Source organism: Halichoerus grypus, chromosome 9 (assembly GCF_964656455.1).
Source record: "Halichoerus grypus chromosome 9, mHalGry1.hap1.1, whole genome shotgun sequence".
Classification (NCBI taxonomy): domain Eukaryota; kingdom Metazoa; phylum Chordata; class Mammalia; order Carnivora; family Phocidae; genus Halichoerus; species Halichoerus grypus.
The window spans coordinates 114602167-114616244 of NC_135720.1; positions in this window are offsets into that span (position 1 = coordinate 114602167).

Consider the following 14078-nt stretch of genomic DNA (forward strand, 5'->3'; position numbering starts at 1 on the left):
CCACAGTCAGAAGAAAGTCTTCTTCCCTGATGTTCTGGAACATCAGTCCCCTAAGTATTATTATGGAATATTTTAAGAAATAATAAAATTAAATATTAAAAATATAGTGAGGGCCTGGTACATTTCCTCCAGCTTTGTTAAATGTTAATATCTTGCAAAATGTGGTTCCAATATATATTTTTTAAGAACTGAACCTTAAGGGGCACCTGGGTGGCTCAGTCGGCTAAGCGTCTGCCTTCAGCTCAGGTTGTGATCCCAGGGTCCTGGGATGGAGCCACGTTGCTCAGCTGGGAGTCTGCTTCTTCCTCACCCTCTGCCCCTCCCCCTCTGCCCTGCCCCCACCCGTACTCCAGCTCTCTCTCTCTCACAAATAAATAGAATTTAAAAAAAAAAAAAAGAGGACCGAAACTTAAAACTCGAGTTGAAGTTCCTTATGCTACACACCCCCAGCTCCGTTCTCCTCCCTCTCCCTCCAGAGATAACCACTATCCTGATGTGGGTATCATTTTGTGCAGTTTTTATGCTTATGCCACATAGGGATGTATTCAGAAATAATAGGGATGTATCATAACCATGATCATAATATGCCACCATTCTGCAGGGCTTTCCATTCTAGATGGCTTTAGGTGGTTTCACCCTGTGTGTATCCTTCAATACATGAGGCAGTGGCGTGACAGTGTGATAGTCCACTTCCTGACCATGTCACAATTTCTTTATCCATTTTGTTGGTAATCATGAAAGCCCCATTTCAGTTTTTGCTATGACAACAATGTTGCAGTAAGCCTTCTTGTCTCCTGGGCCTACACGTGGGAGCATTGTTCCAGCTAAGGCTTGAGACCTATCAGTGGGTCAAATCAATTAAGCGGGTGAAGGTCAGCATTTTTAAAACTCAAAACTGATTCAAAAATAGCATGCATCACACGTAAAGGGTACTATCAGGGTGAGAGTTGCCTCAGTTGTGAGCGTGTGGTGTATGCTTATTGAGGATACTGTCAAAGTTTTTGAAAAACTCTATTTTAGAGTGACAACTTAAAAAGTGGAATTGCTGGGTCACAGGGAAGGTCCTTCCTAGAATTGCCAAATTACTCTCCAAAGTGGCTGTTCTAACTCACCCTCTCATCAGCCACTAGGAGTGTGCCCACTGAACCATGCCCTCACCATCACTTGGCATTGTCAGACTCTTTAATGTGGAATTTAGAATTCCCCCACTCCTACCAAGGCACAAATCACGGGCTATCTGGAACTGGAATGATCTCTCTCCTTTCTTTCTTTTTTTTTTTTTTAAGATTTTATTTATTTATTTGAGAGAGAGAGAGAGAGAAAGCATGAGAGGGGAGAGTGTCAGGGGGAGAAGCAGACTCCCTGCTGAGCCGGGAGCCTGATGCGGGAGGCGATCCTGGGACTCCAGGATCATGACCTGAGCTGAAGGCAGTCGCTTAACCAACTCAGCCACCCAGGCACCCAGATCTCTCTCCTTTCTGGCCTCCCCTAGGTGACTGTGAGTCCTTCACTGGAGCAGGCTGTGTCCATTTCACTTTTTGTCTCCAGGCCAGCTCAGGCACATAGTAAGTGCTTAACAAGTCCGTGTGGATTTTTTTTTAAGTAAGTTCTACACCCAGTGTGGGGCTTGAACTCACGACCCCGAGATCAAGAGTCCCATGCTCTGCCAACTGAGCCAGCCAGGCGCCCCAAGTCTGTGTAGATTTGAACTGTCAAGGAGAAAAATGGTGGCAAAAGTATATAAATTACATCAAGAGATAAAAGGATACTGTAGGAGCCCCAGCTCAGGGTGTCAGGTGCCTGGGTCCCCTAGGTGGAGGGTAGGGAGCTTCCAGGGATGCTGCTGTAAGCAGTTGAAAAGGAGAAGCAATGGGCCCCACCTGTCCTGAGTGGCTCGAGCAGGATGCTGTTAAGCTGGGGCCAAGTTCAGACCCAGGAAGGAGGTCACCACCATCCCCAGGGCAAATGGGTGCCTGGTCCAGGCCCCAATGTCAATGGTGGGGTATCTCCCTGTACCCACCTCCCACGGGAGCCTCTCCTAGAGGGAAAACAGGAGACAGGAAGCTCTGGTCAGAAATCCCAAACTCAGGATTCACAGGGAGCCAGTGATTGCAAGGGCCTCTAGAAGGGGGAGCGGAGGGGGTGGGGGCTACATTGGGGGGAAATTACCTTTTGCCATCTCTTTTCTTTCTTTTTCTTTTTTTTTTTTTTAAGATTTTATTTATTTATTTGACAGAGAGAGACACAGCGAGAGAGGGAACACAAGCAGGGGGAGTGGGAGAGGGAGACGCAGGCTCCCTGTGGAGCAGGGAGCCCGATGCAGGGCTCGATCCCAGGACCCCGGGATCATGACCTGAGCCAAAGGCAGATGCTTAACGACTGAGCCACCCAGGTGCCCCGCCATCTCTTTTCTTAACTTCTGAATTTTGGACTATGTGAATATATAGCCTATAACCCAAAATAAATAAAAATGAAGATGTTCAAAGCGTCACCCCCAAGTTCCAAGAGCCAGCAGGAAGACTTCCAGGAAACCCACCTCCATTCTCTGTCTGACCTGGGCCTGAAGAGGTGAGAGAAGAAAGGGTGGTGGTACTCAGACCCTCTCCCTGGACTCAGAGGGAACACTAGGGAGTGGGGGGACAGGAAGACAATTGGACATAGGAGGGGCTACCAGCTGTGAATCCTAGGCCTCCTTCACCAGTATGCCCCCACCCACACCTTAACTGCTTCCTGGTGACTCATTCCCAGCTCTGCTGTGTGACTTTGCACAGAGTATAGACCTCTCTGGGCCTCTGGTTACTTCTTGTAAACAGAGTTCGCATCCCCTTCCCAGATTTCACTCTTGGCTCTGACTGTTCTTTAACCTTTTCCTGGCCCTCCACGACTGCAGTTGGGAGGGGTAGGAATACCACCCCATGCTAGCTGTGCCATCTTGTGGTTTGAAGCAAATAACAGGTAGTTCTGAAGGGCTTCCTCAGCCCCTCACTCCTGATAGGGCAGCAGGGCCGGGAGGGGTGGAGTCGGGCCAGAAGGGCTGACTCAGTGCAGCAACCACCCAGCCGGGTCACCCGCCGTGGGTGGGGTGCCAGGCCAGGCCCTCTGGGGTTCCCAGAGAATTCCTTCCCCATGCCATAAGCTGCCCCGGGCGGGCACCCCAGCCCGCAGTAACCACTTAGCCACCACCAGCGCTGCCACCTCAGGAGCCTTCACTCACACTTGCACTCTCACACACACACACCAACACTCACCTCACACACACACACTCAGTCACACGCTCTCCCTCACACACTCACACCGACACTCTCCTCACATACTCACACATGCCACAGTCACATGCTCTCCCTCACACACTCACACTCCCCTCACACACCCACACCAACACTCTCCCTCATATACTCATGTACTCTCCCTCACACATGCTCTCTTACACACTCTCCCCTCACACACTTTCCCTCACACACTGTCTCACACACTCACTCTCACACACACACACACTCACACCAACTCTCTCCTACACATTCACATACTCTACCTCACGCACTCTCTCCCTCACACACTCACACACTCTCCCTCACACATTCACGCTCTCACTCCTACACTCTCATCCACACCCTCACACCCCCTCACCCTCTCAGGAAGCCTGAAAGGAAACAATACTTGTTCTGTTTGCCTTCACCCCACCCCCGCGCCCCAGTCATCGATGCCATATCTATTTATTTCAGACATGGCTGACCACCGTCACATGCAAGGGACCAAAGAGGAAACGGACTGTAAGAATGTGGCCAGCTAACTTTAACACGCGCTCCTGGGCTGGTGAAGAGAGAGAGAAAAGAATTCCCTCTGGCCACAGAAGGAAGCGTGATTCCTTCTAATTTTGACCTCTTGAGAAAAAAGCACCCTTTCTGGAGTCCTGAAACAGGGGGGACCTACCCCAGGTCTTCCCTCCCCCTGTGCCCTGAGGTGTGCAGGCAGGTAAGGTGTGAGCCCTCCGCAGGACCTTCACAAACGGAAGTGGAAAGCAGATGCCCTGGAGCAGGACCACTGGAGTCCTGGTTCTGGACTGGAGACCACTAGCCAGCTGTACAGAGAAGCTGCCCAGCCCCTCTGGCCCTCCGTGTTCCTGTGTGTAAAATAAGGGTCCAGCCCTGTATTAGTGAGATCCTGGCAGGAAACTGCCAGCACACCCCCAGCGAGGGTCTAAAGAGAGGTTAACAAATGCATCCACCCACAGAGGTGCGGGCAGGGTCAAGGGCTCCCGAGAAGGGATGATGGTACAGCGCCCTGGAGCTAACAGCTGCGGAGAGCTGTTACCGCTCCAAGCCTGAAAAGTAGCCAATGGAACAAACCCCCGGACCTCTCTCTCCTCCTGCCCTCCAGTCTTACTAGGGCCTCTCCTTGCTCAGAGGGCAAGGGAGCCAAGTACTTCAGGCCACAGAGGTCAGCTCCCCAGGGCCCAGAGCAAGCCCAGAAGAGTAGACAGTGGGCCTGGAAGGGTGAGTGGAGAATGTCTAGCATCAGGAACTACTTTGTAAAACCCTTAATTCAGTCAGCAAATATTCTCTGTAATTGTCTTTATTTGCATAGTCATGAGGGGTATGAATAAAGAGAAGTGCTTGTGGATCCAAAGAAATGACAATCTAATGGTGGATTTTGTTTTATAGGATGACGAAGGAGGGCACACTGATAAGGCAGAAGGTTTTATCAAGCTCTCCACAAATCATGCCTGAGGCCCCTCCCCAGCTGAAGTTGTTCAGTGCCCATTACACCCACTGGCCGGGAGGAAGAAGTACAGGAGGCTGGACTGAGCTGCCAAACCCCCTGAATTCTGAGTCGGAGTCGGGAATGATGGAGGTTACAGTGGAGGCTGACTATAGTTCCCAGTCACTCTGGGAGGTCACCCCATCCCTCTATCCAGGTCAGCATGTTGGAGCCCCCACGCTCCAGGGGCAGGCCTCTGGCAATTCGGCCTCTTTCCAGATTTGGGGAAAGGGCCTTGCACCATGAGGGGAAGCTGCCCAGGCCTCTGCACTTCATCTGCCAACAAGGGAGGCCGGTTAGAAGGAGAGGGGACATCATCCCAGTGGTCCTCTTGGGAAAGGGCACAGGAATGGAAAACCTCCCTGAGGCCAGGGCCTTTGTCTGGCAGGAGACCAAGATGATGATGTCAAGTCCACCTGGGCTGGGTCCTGGCCTCCAGCCATGCCCCGCACCCACCTTGGCAGGACTGAGGCCCTGTGAGCCGGCCCTTGCCTGGGCTGCCTGGCCAAAGCTGGGAATGGCTAAAATATAGGGGTCCCCACCAAACAGGACCTGCTCCTATGCCAGCTTTGCCAGCCTCTGTTTCTGGATCATTCAGAAGGAAGAGGTCCTGCAGCAAGGGGTGTGCCATGCCCTTCCGAGGGGGCAGGGAAGGGTCACAGCTGAGGCACTCTGGAGAGGAGAGGGAGAGAAAAGGCCTGCTGTTTGCCCAGGAGCCAACAGACACTAGGGCCCTTGTCCTGGGGCAGTGGGGGAGGCTGTGGCCAGATGGAGATGTGGGGGGGGGGGGTGCCGGGGAGGGACTCCCGGGCTGAGCAATCAGCCTCTTCCTCCCACACCCCCACCGAGCTCCTGGGGCTCTCTTCCTCTCCAGCCCAAGACAAAGAGAGGAGACTTACTGAGGCCTGGTGAAGCCTAGTCCCCAATCCCACCCCAACATCAGAAGCTCTGGAGGCAATCCCAGGGTACTCAGAAACACCCCCAAGTTGTTGAGCGAAGTGCTGCCTTCCTGAGGCCCCAGTGCCGTAAAGCCCTCTGGGTCTGGGCTGTCAAAGCTGGACAGGCTTTTCTCTGGAAGGGGCCCTCCTAGTCTGCAGTGAACAAACCCAGCCTCAGACCTTCAGGCCATTCTGGTGAGGAGGGCCGCGTTCAGCCATTTGACAGATATCTGTTGAGTCTGTGCTGTGTGCTGGCCACTCTGCAGGGGCAGCAGGATGAGAGCTCCCCGAGGGCCTCAGCCTCCCGGTGGCCAGGCCACCCAGCTCCTGCCCAGCCCCTGACCCAGAGCAGACCTTTGACAAACATGGGTTGGGCCAAGCTGGACCTTAGCAGCTCCTTCTTTGGTCGGCCCTGCCATCATTCTCTGCCCTCTTTCTCAACTTAGCCACACCCAGGAGCGGCCCCCAGCACATCAGCCAGCGCTCAGTATTGTCCGGGGTTCGCCGGGTGGGGGGTGGGGGGAGGGGGGACTAAGAGGAAGGCCCTCCAAGCCCTTGGAGCAGGAGCCCGGAAGGGGAAACTATTAATGACCGGCCACTGCCAGCACCTGTCGCCCACCCCTAGGTGGTGCTGTGGCTGCATTAGCGCCCTCAGTCTGGCCTCATCCCCGCCCCATTTTACAGAGGAGAAAACTGAGGCTCGCACGGCAGAGGGGACTCGAGAGCAATCAAATAGCTACTGGATCATTCCCATGCTACGGACGGAGTGGAACTCAGCGATCTAACAGGGTGGTGAAGATCGTGCAGGTAGTACAGTGTCCCCAGTTTTGCAGATAAGGAAAGCTCAGAGAGGTGAAGGAACTTGTTCAGTGCCACACAGCTAATAAGTGACAGAGCTGGGACCCAAACTCAGGCCTGCCTGACCCCCAGAGCCTGCTGGCTTAACCTTCCCTCTGCAGAAGGGTCGCAGACAGGGAATCTGGGAGGGGAATGTGTTCACCCACAAGTTATGCCCACCAGAGGGCAGTTCCTTTGCCTTCCCAGAACCTGCCTAGAACTCCTCTGTCAGTGGTGGCTGGGAGGAGCCTCTCGCCATTGGGACAGGGCCTGTGCCTCCAGCCTCCATCTAGATCTTTCCTCTGACTTCAACTTCAGTGGGCCTGGCCTGGCTCCCTCCATCCTGAGCCAGGTAGGCCTCCATGTCCAGGATGGGCTCTCTCTGGGTACCACAGTCTGTGGGCCACAAGCAGGCTGCCCTTGTCCTGATTCCTGCAGACTCCAGCGCCAACCACCATGATCCATTAGCTCTCCCTTGGTCCCTACAGACAAAATGCACAGCAGGAGGAAAAGAAGTTAGACAGCAGGGAGGACTTCCAGGTTGTTGGGGATGGAAGATGCTGGGATGGGATGACAGAGGTTGTGGAGATCTGTAAGAGAGGAATATGCCAGGCTGTCCAAGTAAAAATCCAAATTCAGGGGTTCCAAACTAATTAGCTTCCTTTGGCTTCTCCAGCTCCCTCCCCTCGGGGCCTGACTGCTGGGAGTGGGAGCTGGAAGGCTGCCTCCAGAACCTGTTCAGACCTCCAACCAGGACACACCCAGCAGCTCACACTGTTCCCATTCAGAGCCAAGAAGAATAGCATTTCCTGAACCTTACTACAGTCCTTCCACGTCTCTATCAATGCACCGAATCTTCAAACAGCCCTATGGCAGGGGCACTGCTATTATGTCCACCGAAAGGTGAGGAAACGAAGACCCAAGGCCTTTTCCAGGACTCTCCATCTTCCCAATGTATATTCATCCTTCGGGGCTCAGCTTCAGTGTCCCCTCACCCCAGCAGGTCACACCGAGGACCTCTGCTCTCTGCGGGGCAGTCAGTGCACAGGGACTTCCACCAGGCTCTCCAAGGCGACCTGCCACTTCCTAGCTCTTCATCTTGAATAAACAACTTCCCTAAACCCCACTTCCCTTATCTGTCAGATGGGGATAATGACCTACCAGCCATAGGGGATGGTGCCGAGTATTCATCGAGATGACAGACATCTCTGATGCACCCTCCCCACACCAGTCAGTAGTTCTAGCACTGACTCACGTCCAAGGCCCCAGCTTCCTGCAGCTCTGAGCTCTGGTGACGGGCTCTCTTATCTTCATCCAGCTCCAGCCTTGTTTGGCCAACAGACTGGGGTTCAGGAGGCTGGGCCTCGGAGACATGGAGTGCCAGGGGCTGAGGGCAGGGCCTGGCTGAGGACCAACACAGGCACAGAGGTGGGCACCAGGGACACCCGGGCCCTGGCCATACAGGGACCAGGGTGGAGGTGCCACCCAGCAGCTTATCTGTTGGGGGCTTACCAATCAGGGTAAGCCAAGCAGTACCTATTTACCCTCAGGGGCCAGAGGGAGGGTGGGCATCTTGTCCCAGCCTCCCCCCTGCATTCTGAGAGCCCAGGAAGCCACCTCCTGGCTTTGGGTCTAGTGGAGGAGGGGTTCAGTCTGGGAGACAAGGTGGGAAGGGGACCAAGAGAAGGATCAGGAACAGTTTGGGGGTAACATTTGGATAACTATTGCTGCATAACAAATTATCTAAAACTTAGTAGTGTGAAACCACCACCATTTTATTTTGCTCAGAGTTTTAGGAGTCAGGAATTTGGGAAGGGCCTGCTAGGCAGCTCTCACCTGGGGTCCCATATGAGTGCTGTCAGATGTCACCTGGGGCTGGAGGCATCTGAAAGGCTTGACAGGCTGGACGCCCAAGATAGCTCCTCCCATGGCTGGGAGCTCAGCTGAGGCTGTTTCGTGAGACCACCTCCATGTGGCCTCTCCAGCTTGGCAATCTTAGGGTGGTCTGACTTCTCACATGGGGGCTGGCTTATCCCAAAGCAACTGTCCTAAGAGAAGCAAGAGGAAGCTTTGTGGCCTTTTATAACTGAGCTTCCACAGTCTGATAGCATCGCTTCCACTGTATTTTACTGATGGAAGCAGCCACAGCCCTCCCAGATTCAAGGTGAGAAGGACATAGATCCCACCCCTCCCTGGGAAGAGTGCCAAAGGATATTGGGACCATGCTTTAGAACTACCACAGGTAACATCGAGGAACAGGTCTCTCCCCGTGCTAACTGGGACCTCACAGGTTATAGGCCCGAGGGATACCAAGAGATCTTAAGCCAGCACCCATCCTACAGATTTGAAGACAGGGGCCCTGAGAGTGCAGAGCTTGGCTCTCAGCACCTGCCCCTGCCCCATCCTGCCTGTCCATGACAGTGAAGACCGAGGAGTCCTCAGGCCCTGAGGCCCAGGGCCAGTCAGCGACTTGGAGAGGTATGTGGGGGGATGCGTATGCCAAAGGGGTAATCAAGTGTGTGCATGCATGTGTACAAGCACTGGCGTGTGTGGATGAACAGGGGAGGGTTACTCCACCCACTAGAAGATCCTGTGCCCCATTAGCACACTCCCCTCTTGTAGGACACAGATTTTGCAGCGCAGTGGGAAAGTTGAGGCAGGGCCATGGGGAGGATAGGGTTTCAAGAGGAAGGGGCTGAGTCAAGAGTGTGTGCTGTGCCAGAAAAAGGCCTATGGGTGTTGGAGGGGCTAGGACCCTGGGCCTGGGGTCTCGGGGTTCAGGGGTCCCAAGAAGCAACATCACCAGAATTAGCAGCAGCTAATCATCAGAAACCGTTGACAGTTCCCTGGCAGCACAGGGAAACACCTGTGGCGGGGGTGGAGACTTGAGGGGTCAGGGAGGCCTGCAGAAACGCAGGGTCCTCGGTCCCCGCCCTGAGGCCAAGAGGTGAGACACCTCTTCAGCACCCCGCCTGTCCCTGCTGTCCCTGCAGCTGCCCTAGGCCTCCAGCCCAACCTCACAGCTCAGTAGCCACGGCAAGGCAGGCGAGGCGGGCCAGTGTCCCAGTGCGTGGCATCCTTCACCCAGCCTCCCTCATCCCCTCCAGGGGCAGGGACCCGTTCCCAGCCATATTTCGGACAGGCTCTCAGTAGAGCTTTGTTGAATGAATTAGGAGTGGGTGCGGGCTGGAGTGGGTGGTGAGCTGGGGTCAGCCCTGGCCCTGGCCCCCTGCTCCTCTGCTCAGCCTCCAGGGCCCCCTGCCCTCTCCAGGCCCACCCAGGCCCTCAGGCACTTCCTGAGCAGCAGGACATGTCCTGCCCTGCGTGCCCCTGGAAGGAGGTAGCTTATCAGAGGGGAAAGGACACTTTGTTCAGGCCTGGCCATCTGCCTGGGCTGGGGGTGTCCTGCTCAGGGCCTGGCAGGCAGAGCAGGCTGCTGCCTGCAGGAAGATCCCAGAGAGCAGATCAGGATGGAAGGCCTGGGGAGTGCAGATGAGCAAGGCTCTGTGTCCCGGGCCATGCCAGGACCTCCGGCCCTCTCAGAGGTCTACTCGGACCCTCGGTTCCCCTCCACCATTCTACTGTCTCTCCATTCGTCTCCTACCTCTCTGACGCCTGATGGGGTTTTTCAGTCACTCACTCCATTCATTCATTTAAGCAGTAGTTAAGGAACACTTGGAATGTGCTATAAGGTTCTAGGCCCTGGGTGGGGACGCAGCAGCAAGCAAAACAGGCAACAGTGCCTGCCCTCATGAAGCTTAAGTTCCAGTGGAGAGACAATAAACACATAAAAAATGAAACAGGGGGCACCTGGGTGGCTCAGTCGGTTAAGCTCAGGTCATGATCACATCAGGCTCCCTGTTCAGCAGGGAGTCTGCTCCTCCCTCTTCCTCTCCCTCCGCCCCTTCCCCGGCTTGTGCTCTCTCTCGCTCACTCTCTCGCTCAAATAAATAAAATCTCTTTAAAAAATGAAATAGGTGCTATGTTAGATGATGAAAGTGCTCTGAAGAAAATAAAGCAGGGCAGGGGCACAGGGATAGAGCCATCTGCAGGGGATGAAGGAGAATAGATGCTTTTTTCCCCCCCCCAACATATACAGTGGTTAAGAAACATCCCCTGAGAAGGTGACAGCTAAGCAAAGACCTCAAGGATGTAAGGAAGTGAATCACATAAATTCCTAGAGGCAGAGCCTCTAAGGCAGAGGGAACAGCAAGTGCAAAGGCCCTGAGGCAGGAGTGGGCGAAGTGTGTGCAAGGAACAGCAAAGAGGCTAGTGAGGCCAGAGCACACAGAGCAAGAAGGAGGGCAGGGGATGGGGTCAAAGATGGAGAGGCAACTGGATAAGGAGGGGCCTTGTCAGCCCTTGGAAGGACTTTGGCCCACATTTAGGTGATGGGGAACCAGTGCAGGGCTCTGAACAGAGGATTTATGCTTTAAAAAATAACAGTAGCTCATGTTACATAGTGTTTAATATGTATCAGCCACTTTTCTAAACACCAAACATGTATTAACCCGTTTAATCCTCCTAATAACCTTTATCAAAGATGATGAAACTGAGCTAGAGAGGTCTCTAAGTACTAGATGTTAGTAGCAACCTCCCCTAACTTGTGACAAACCAAAAATATCTCCAGACATTGCCAAATGGCTCCTGGCAGACAGAATAGCCCCCAGTTGAGAAAGACTACCCAAGTGTCCTCCTGTCCACCCCATCTGCCACTGTCCCAGCTCAGGCCCACAACCCTCTCACTATGACAGTTGTGACAGCCTCCTAATTGACCAATCGGGCCCCTGTCCTCTCCACTCCACCCTCCAGGGTACACCTTACCACGTCACTCTCCTAGCTTTTAGCCCACCCTCTATGGCTCCCAGGGCCCTGAGAATAAACACCAAGCCATTTAGGACGGTCTGAGTGGTCTTGTACAATCTGGCCCCTGCCTATTTCTCCAGCAATATCCTTGCCCGCCCCCCCAAGTCTAGCATGTGTTGAGCCTACTATGTGGCAGCCACCACGGGGGACACAGCTGACAGGCAGACCAATCCCCCCCAGGGCCTGTCTTCACCGTGTAAGGGTCCAGGGCAGGGGAGAGCAGGTGAACTCACAGATCCTGTTCATCCGGAGCCAGGGAGATGTGAGCGCTCCAGGAGGATAGGGGCTGGAGCTGAGAGATGTACAGGTTGGGCAGGAGTTATCCAGGGGGAGCAGGGAAGACCTGCAGTGGTGGGGCAGCATCTCTGAGAGGCCCGGGAAGCTGTGGCTCTGATTTGCTGCCCCAGGAAAGGCACGTGTGAAGAGGGATGGAGGGCAGGGAGCAAAGGGCTACACATGAACAGGTGGACTGAGCAGGAGGCCCAGGAGACGAGTCCGGGGTGGTTCAGTGAGCTGGACCGTGAGGTTGCGGTGCCGACTGGACACTGTCCCATCACCACGGGGCTCTCCTGGCAGGCAGGCCCCCCCCCCTTACTTCATCTGTCGAATTCCCCCTCCCCCTGCAAGCCCAAATCACAAATGGTGCCTCCTCCTTGAAGCCTTCTGGATTCCTCCCTGCTGGAATGACTGGCTTGGTCCAGTCCCGTGTGTCTCCAAACCAGTTTGGCGGGAACATCATCATCTGCTTTCATTGCAGGGGTCTGCTGTTACCCGACACCCCGACCGTGAATTTCCTGTGGGCAGGGAGGTGTCTTTTACCTTCTGTCTGCTCACAAACTAAATCAGAGCGCCTCCAGCAGACGTAGCCCCGACGGGCCTCGAGGCCTCAGGGAGCGGAAACGGCCTGCGTCCGGGCGGCTCCCCTGCTCGCCAGGTGCGCCGCCGCAGGGCCTGAGGGTGGGGGCAGGGGGGTCGCGGCCAGGCCGCATTTGCCTCCCCTCGGTGCGCACACGCCCGGCCGGTGGCAGCTGCCTCCTCCTGCCCTCGCGCTGCAGTCGCCCACGCGAGCCCCTGCCGCCCGCTGGTGACCCCTCCCCCGCCGCCCGCACACCCGCTCTGTCCTTCCCGGGGCCGTCCCTCTCCGCGCCCGCGCCCGGGGGCGAGGCTGGGAGGTTCAACGGGGGGGGGCGGGGACTGGCTGACCACAGCACAGAGGTGCGGGTCAGGGGGCGCTCCCTGGTGGGAGAGAGCACCCCCCCGGGTACCCTTGTACTAAATACAGCAGCCAGTGAGGCCCTGCCTCGCCACCCCAGTAGCCTCCCTGCTTCCGTCCCTGCCCCTTCAGTCTCTTGCCCCCTCAGCAGCCAAGGAAGACTTTTGAACCGTAAACCACATCATGTCTCTCCTCGCTCTGATCAAATTAGCCCTAGAAAAACCCAGCTGGGCAAAATACATGTCCTCTTCCTTCCCTCCTGACCTCACCTCTTATTCTTCCCGCTCCCACTCACTCCTCTCCCGCTGAGCCACGGGGGGGAGGGGGGGTGTCTTCTTCCGGTTCCTCACACAAGCCAGTGCCTCAGGGCACTTGCACTCGCTATTCCCTCTGCCATGATGCCCTTTCCCCAACACCCCCATGGCTCCCTCCCTCACTTCCTCCCATTCCTGCTTACACATCATCATCTCCTTAGAGCTGCCTTCCCACCCCATGGCTCTGTCTAAAACAGCATCCTGTTACCCAGCTTCATCTTTCTTCACAGTACTTGTCACCCCGATGTATTATCTGTTTATTGTCTATCCTTCTAGCAATATAATAAAATGCTAAAAAAAATAAAGTTCTGTACATCTTGTTCTATGCTCTATTCCCCAGTGCCTAGAATAAGAATGGGATGTAGTAGATGCTTGATAAGTATTTGTTCGATGCCAAATAGCACTTCATTCAGCCCACATGAGAAGCCCCATGAGTTGCCCATTTCACGGATGTGGAAATTGAGATTCAGAGAGGTATGGGACCTGTCTGTGGTCACATGAGCTTGTCAGCATTGGAGCTGCGGCTCCAGCCCAAAGAGTCTCTGCCCTCTGCCTCTGTTCTCCATTTCACTGCCCACCTGGAAAAGAATACAGGTGTTTTCGCCCTTCCCTTGCCCCGGGATAGGAAAGACACAACCAGTGACTCTAGACCCGGCCCAAGGCAGCATCTTCCTCAAAGGTCCTGCCCAGGAGCCCGCAGGGAAAGAGACCCCACCGGCTCCCCCCGCGGGCACACCCAGCTTTGACCCTGACCACTTTTCCTTGGGACCATCTGCCCCCCACCCCCAGCCATTCCCCTTCCACTTCCTTTCAGCCACCTCTGGGTCCCAAAATGCCCTCAGAATAATCTGGGGGCTGCTTTTCTTACCTCTATCCCACCAGAGATACAGTGAGAAAGAGACAAAGACACAGAAAGAGAAGCATGGTGGGGGGTGGGGGAGCACGAAACAGAGACACACACATGCAGAGACAACAGAGAAAGACAGAAGAAGATGGGATAGACGAAAAACCCAGAAAGGAGCTGAGACCTGGAGAGTTCCGGAAGTAATGGCTCCCCTCAAACCCGCAGGCCAGCCCAGGGCCACTGCCAACCCAACTGGCCCTTTGGAGTGAATTAGAGACAGGCACCCTGGCTGGGTTCCAGAGCCCTCG